Source organism: Topomyia yanbarensis, chromosome 2 (assembly GCF_030247195.1).
Source record: "Topomyia yanbarensis strain Yona2022 chromosome 2, ASM3024719v1, whole genome shotgun sequence".
NCBI lineage: Eukaryota > Metazoa > Arthropoda > Insecta > Diptera > Culicidae > Topomyia > Topomyia yanbarensis.
Window position 1 is genome coordinate 393128580 of NC_080671.1, and position 7983 is coordinate 393136562.

Sequence of the window (7983 nt, forward strand, 5' to 3'; positions counted from 1 at the left end):
TGTGGCAACTCTGCCACTAAGCGAAAGCTACACCAAAACGAATGATGAAAATATTTTCATTTATCGAACAAAAGGACGGCCTTCCATCTGCATTGTAAAGTCTATAAATAGGAACACCATGATGAAAACTGTGCTCATTCGGTGTGAGCTGCGAAGGGGAAAGATCGTATGGATGTACGCAGTAAAAACAATCGTCGGCAAGGTTTGAATTGTTTTAAAAGATTCCCGTCTTGTATCTACATAGTTATCCACAAACCGTCCTTATTAGGACGAATGCAAAATGGAAAAAGATGGGTTGGTAATGTATATGACATAACAGGGGTGTCGTGACCACACTTCGAAGTTATTTCAAATCTTGCAAAGCATAAATTGACATAATTTCAGTGATTGTTCCTTTATGAATGAAATGACAAATTTTCAGGTCAACGCGGCAATAACTTTGCAATTTATAGAACAATTTTATATTTTTAGTTATCATATATTAACTGTCATCTCTTCCAAACAACTTAACCCTCTGCTGCCAACCACGTGGTTTTGCAGGGTTAAGGAGAATCATTGTAAAATGTCCAATACATGATTTTATGTTGTTACCTCCACTAAAACCACTTCAGAACACTCCCACCTGTCATACATGTACATTGTCTGCATGTTGAAATCATTATATGAAATTATTGACCTGTATTCAACGCGGAGAACTCGGTAATAAAATTGTTTTGCTGAATATACTAACGAACGGGATCCCCAGGAAAATTTCGCTGAGCCCGGTGAATCGAACTTAATGCGCAAAATTTATCCATTTGAAGGAGATACAAGCAGAATTTTAAGAATATGAGCATCGCGGTTATGTCCCGGACATTACCCGCCCCTAGTTTTTCGCTAAGCGTGTTCATTTCTGTATACGGAAAAGATTCCGATGGTTGTTTCGAGCGATTTTAACATTGATATTTCCAAGCAAGAAAATTGTTCATTTCATGAATGAATGTCTCAACGAGCTTAGAATCCAGCGCATCCCCTATCAACGCAGACGCCAACAACAAAGGTTCTTTTCAGAACCACCATAATTATTATAAAGAATAACTTGAAACATTCCCACATATTTCATTGAGTATCATTCGATTTGAATTACAAGTCAAACGAGTAGTCACGACACTCCGGTTATGTCCTAGACATTACCCACCCATCTTTTTTAAAGTACAACTAATACGCATTACTTCCATCAATCTTTTTTCACTTTCATCAAGTATGAAATCGTCTTCATCATATATACTACTTGACTCTTCTCGCTCTATCGTGGAGGATTTGGATCTTCTATGATGTCCGTCAGCTCAGTTTTAACTCTTACAGGACAAAGTCTTAGAAGTTGTTCGAAGTGGTTGTCAAACAATTTACATACATCCTGGAACAATCTAAATATTTTTTCTCCAGGCGTCATGATCCGGCTCGTTGAATTGTACCGTTTAATCTCAGACAGAATGATTGCTTCGTCCAAAATTTCTTCGGGATTTGCAGTCATGCGAATCAGGTATTTCTGGCTTTGGTCCGTACTCTAGAGACAAATCGACATAGATTTTTCATTAGGGCTTAAATCGCAAATGTAAACAAACTGCGTTTTCGCTATTACGACATTATGCAACAAAAATACTACAAGATTGAGGTGAAAATTAGTTAAAATGGTTTTTAGTTCGATGTATAATTAAAGAAAACAAAACGGCGAAACATGCATTTTCTTCGAGATTTCGACTTAGGCCCTTCTTCTCATATGGAATATAAAGGCCAAACTTACATTTTTAGACAGAAGCGGGCGTACGGTTATTATTCACAAATAAAAGAATAAACGGCGATTCTGTTATATAAATGATCAGCAATATCTACTATGATCATGTCTACTCGATAGTTGTTGCACATAAACATTCGAATATTTCGATATTTTCATGAAATTTGAAGAAAAGATTCACGCGCCCTTTTTTTTACATTGGGTTTCTATGCGCCCATTTGCTGAGCCCTATTAAAAAGTATACTGTCAAGCTCGCCCATTTACCCAGCCCTACCCAGCAAGACAGAGTCAGTTTAGCCCATTTACCGCGCCCTTCTGAAAATTATGTACATGGTTTAGCCCTTCCGCAAATGGTGGTTGCTGAAGGGCGAAATCACGACTGGGATGCAAATTGGGCGTAAGCATTTTTTTAGTTTCTACCCACTAAAAGCACATAGGAATTAAATTCTTTGTTATATTGTCATAAGGTTTAACGAAAAATGCTTCCGGAAAAACACGGTCATAAAGTAATTTATACCTACAATAAAAACTACATTTAGAAAACCTTCGCCGAATATTGAAACTGATTTTTCTCCATTTGAGTACATTGCGATTTAGGCCCTAATGAAAGATCTGTGTCGAAATCACTCTAGGAATGTATAACGAATTTGCATCAACTTAGAAAAAAATGCATTTAATTTCCATTTTCGCATCAACTTTGCACTCCCTCGCAGAAAAGATTACTTAACAATCGTCCTACGCTGATCCACTTTGTTCGATGTTTTGTTGAATGTAGGGCTGTTTTTTGCAGGATTTTGACGTCTTACACGCTACGCAAAATACATTGCACGCAACGCAAAATGCATTACGAATTTCTATTTTTATGGAAAGAAATGCATTTAATTTCGCTGATTTTTAAAAATGCATCACAAGTGATCTGCCCCTAGACCGTACTACATGCCCATCATTGGAGTCATATATATATATATATATATATATATATATATATATATATATATATATATATATATATATATATATATATATATATATATATATATATATATATATATATATATATATATATATATATATATATATATATATATATATATATATATATATATATATATATATATATATATATATATATATATATATATATATATATATATATATATATATATATATATATATATATATATACATATATATACATATATATATATATATATATATATATATATATATATATATATATATATATATATATATATATATATATATATATATATATATATATATATATATATATATATATATATATATATATATATATATATTTATATATCCATTAGCTCGACATCCTTTTCCGGTTCATATTTCTCTCGTGTGTGTTGTTTTTGTACGAAGCCTGTTTGTTGGATTTCTTCGGTGTTCACGAGGAATTTGCTTAAGTCTGCTTCGACGATTCCAATATTTTTTGGTAAAATCAATTGGTTTAAAACAATCGATTTGTAAGTTGACATGAACTGAAATGCATCTGGATGGTTGTTGTTTACGTGTTTCCATCGTACTAGGGAGAAGAAGTGTTCTAAGCAGTCTTGTGACAAATTTCTTGTCCGGAGAAATGAGTAACCGAAGGATTCTTGCAGTTCTTTCCACAGCATAGTAATTCCGGCGAAATAAAGAAGCCAACCTTCTATGCAGTAAGGTTTTCGCGATTGCTTCATCAATGGTTTAAATTCACTTTCCTGAAATAAATTTATTTGTAGTAGAGAACATATAAAGGCAAATTGAAACTGCAATGATATTTTTGTTTGGTAGTCAAATATTCTACGATAATTTATTATTCAATACCTTCGCCTTTTTTCAAAACTAAAACGAAATTGGCAGAATTTTCCGCCAAACTATGAATATAGTGACCATACTGTCGTTTCGTCTGAGCCTGATCAAACTATTCGGAATCCTGAATGGAGTCAGTATGGATTCCAGCTCAAATACAACAACCGATTCCGAAACCAGTTGAGTCGAAATCGGTTGTTGCATTTGTGCTAGAATCCATTGAAGATTCCGAACCGGTTGTAGAATAGCTTTAACTTAGAGCACTCTAGCCCAGTCGATTCGGAATCCTGAATGGAGTCAGCATGGATTCCAAATCAAATGCAACAACCGATTCTGAGTCGGAATCGGTTGTTGCATTTGATTTGGAATCCATGATGACTCCATTCAGAAATCCGAACCGGTTCCGGAATGAGTTTAACTGGGAGAGTGTGGCCAAGACGAGTTTGACGTATCCAAACGAACATGAAATTTGACGTATTTCTATTGTGTATACGTCAAATTCCATGTTCGTTTGGATACGTCATGGCCTCTTGCCCACACTCTAACTAGAGTGCTCTAAAAATGCCTACCTTTTCTGCGGCTGTAATTTTTCTGCCTGCATTCTCATTTCTCTTTCGCCGCTGCTGTCGTTCGCTAGTGCAGGATGCCCAGCGCTATACGGCAGTCTGCAAGCAAAGCAGTAAAATGACAAAAAATACTGCCTTCAGTTCATCCACCTGACGCGAGCGGTACAGCTTCTCTTTCCATATTTTACACTTTTTACATTTCTTATAAAAGAAATGTATAGAATTCGCTCAAACTTTCAAGATTTTTTCCGAGGCCCGGAGGGCCGAGTCTTATATACCAATCGACTCAGCTCGACGATTTGGGACAATGTCTGTGTGTGTGTGTGTGTCTGTGTGTGTGTGTGTATGTAACGGACAAATTCTCATTCGTGTTTCTCAGCAATGGCTGAACCGATCTTATCCAAACCAATTTTAAATGAAAGAACTAAAAAACAGTATGAACGCTATTAATTTGTTTTTGATTCTGATGTTTAGTTTTTAAGATATGAATGTTTGAATGCGTAAAAATGGCGTTTTTTGCAGTTTTTTTAAATTATCTGCCGGAATTGACAATACAGATTACCAATTTATATGTTTTTAGACAGCTTTAACGAATACCTTTCGAACAAGCTATAGATTGTTGAAATCGGACTATTATCAAAAGAGATATTTAACATTAAATGCGGACGAAAGATTTTTATCATTTCCCATTGCCAGAAATATGACCAAAAAACATGTAATCTATTATTAACGCCAAAACGGCTTATTTTAGGTCAATTGTATCTTCGGAGAATTTAATGGAGGTAATATGCCCTTTCTTTTGGTATTGTGATTTTGCTAATTAATCCCCCTATGAGTGAGATATTTTCACAAATTTTCTTGGAAGTGATTATATCGAAATGATGACTTCAGCAAATTTGTAGCTCTTACTTTTGCGAATAACTTTTCTGAAGACTTCAAATATCTATTTTGAATACTTTAAAAGTTATGGCTTGTTGTTTGTTGATTACTCTTTGTCGCCTATTTATTGTTCAATATAGTAATAATCCATTGAAATAAGCCAAACATTATTACGATAAAACGGAATTTTGTATTTCATTTTTCTATCTACAACCGCTAGACAATCACCAAACACTTCCAAGTTGTCTGGAAGGAACTTGATAACTTATCAGTGCAAAAATGTTCATTTGTACGAACCTTCTGACTGCAATTTTTCTAACTTATAACCATCGGATCGATCTGAAACATATCGGAAAATGAAAGCGAAGTAAATAACTCCAAGCAACGGCGTAGCCTAGAGAAGGTTTTGGGGTTTAACACGATACAACTCCCCCCCCCCCCACACAAAAAAATTGGATTGAAGTTGAAAATTTATTGATACTGACTGATTTAATTCAATATTACAATAACAATTATCTGATCCGTAGATTGATAACCTGTTGTTGTAAACATCATGAGGACTTTTGATAAATTGTCGGAATGGGGTCCTGATACGTAACTGATCTATTGGTCTTGATTTCACAGTTGTCTAATAGCATCAATATCAAATTCCTGCCTGAAAACATTCCAATAGAAAATTCCAGAGTTCTGTAATCAATCATAATCCTCAGATTTATTTTCAAATTTTCAGCTTTTTTCCTACACAATATTACGAAAGCTTATTAAACAATTTTTTCTAATAAGTTTGTGAAAATTATAAACTATTTGAAATTTTTTAACAGTTTAATTTTTTATTTAACCGTGATTTTTTAATAAATAGTGACCATCGCTTCACAACGTAGTCTATTTTTCATGGCTTGCGGTGAGCACGATCTCTCGAATTGCTGAACTGAAAATTATGGAATAGAAATTAATTTTTAGTATTCTTTACAGATTTAACTCGTCGCGCAGATAGCTCTGAATTAGACCCGCTGGTGCCCTAAGACGATTTCGCTAGATTTTCAGAGCACTGTGCACCCAGTGCATTAACGCAAGTGACGGAAGGTTATCGAAAAGTTTCGTGAAAATGAAAATTCCAGTAATGATGATGATTTTCCCAAACGGTTCGTTTTCGTGAGGTTTTTATTTGTTCTTTTGCATTAGGATTAGCGATAATAATACAAATCAAGAATACTACTGGGAAGTCACCTTTAGAAAAAGTCGACGTCGAAGTAAAATTTGAAACTATGCACGCATGTACTTCAGAGATAGCGTGATATCAGGAGCTGCGATTTCATTTCAACGCTTTTTTGTGAAAAGGGCGTTACTTGCAAATGGCTTTTTTCATACATGCGAATGAGGGCTTTGAAACGCAACAAATTAACCTTAAAAGTTTTGATTCTACGATATTGCTTTCTTAAACTACAGCAAACAATACAACGGGCGAAACTGTATTTTTGTTTGTTTATTTAAAGTTTCGCCCTCCATGCTCCATGCAAACAAACAGGGCGATACTTTTTTTGCTAGCAGTTTAGAGGCGAAACTGTTATTTTCGTATTTTTTTTAGGATTATCAAGCTGATACCAGCTGTAAATAGTAACAATGATCTCTATTGAAAAAACACGGACGAAATCGGTTGTGTAGAACGGTAGTTATTGTAAAAAGCGTAAGGGCGATACTTCAATGCTGATAGGTGGGACCGAAAAAGTAAACAATCGCCAAAGCGGCGATACTATCATTTTGTCAATTTCAATAGCAAAAACAAATTTTAATTTAATAATTTCATAATTTCAAAAACTTTATGAAGTTTCGATCACTGAATCATGCAATCTAGGATGTAAAAAAACACAATAGTTCTTAAATAGGAAATAAAACCAAGTCTGGAAATATTCACTGTTGATTTTCTTTGAGTGGTATCACTGCTAGTATCGCCCTTTTCAAGAAAAAGCGTTGATTTCTTAGTTCTCAGTCGCGTTGGAAATTTGAGTAAAGTATAAACTTCAAATCGATTCAAAAAAAATTTCGATTTTTTTGGCTCAGTACAATATATAACCCTTTCGTGTGCGGGCCTCTCCCTTTGACTATGCAGAGAAAAGTGTACAAAGCGAGAGAACAAACTTTACTACGCCACACTCTCACCAAGCAGTCGGAGTACAGCAGCAAAACAAAAATGTATTCTACTGCTGTACGGGAACATGTACTTGGTTTGGTTATTGTTCTGGCAAGAGCTGTAGTGATGCGTCGCTGTAGCGGGATGTAAGGCTTGTGCAAATGTAAATATACTGAAAAACTACAAGGGGCAGCCCTATGGGGTTGCACGAGCTGTAGACGTAGGACTATACTACTTAAGGTTGGACAGAGAATGCGCAAAATTTGCAAACGAAAAAAGCAGTTTTTTCCACACCGTACGTCAAATCTTCATAAAAATCAATCAGCGTTTGTAGAATGTTGTTACAGTACTGCTGATTGATTTTTATGAAGATCTGACATACGGTGTGGAAAAAACTGCTTTTTTCGTTTGCGAATTTTACCCTTTCTCTGTTCAACCTTAATGTAAAATATTTATTTTATTATTACATTGATAGTAATAATAAATCAAACATATTTCTTACTTATGGTTTAATCACAACCAATCAACATCGAATATTACATATTGAACCAAACCTTCTTGGTTATCAGGTCATTTCATTTGGTGATCGAATCCGATTAAACTTATTTAAGAAGATCTCAGATATAATCACATTTCATGTATAGACCAAGCATTCTAGTTATATTTTGCCATTATTGTAACTTTCCTAGAGTACGCATACAAATATAGAGAAGGTCTTAATCATATATCGAAACTATAAATATACAAGAATCGAAAACAATTTGGTATATGGACAAAATGCGTTTTTGCAACGGTTTTTCAAGTGGCAGTGT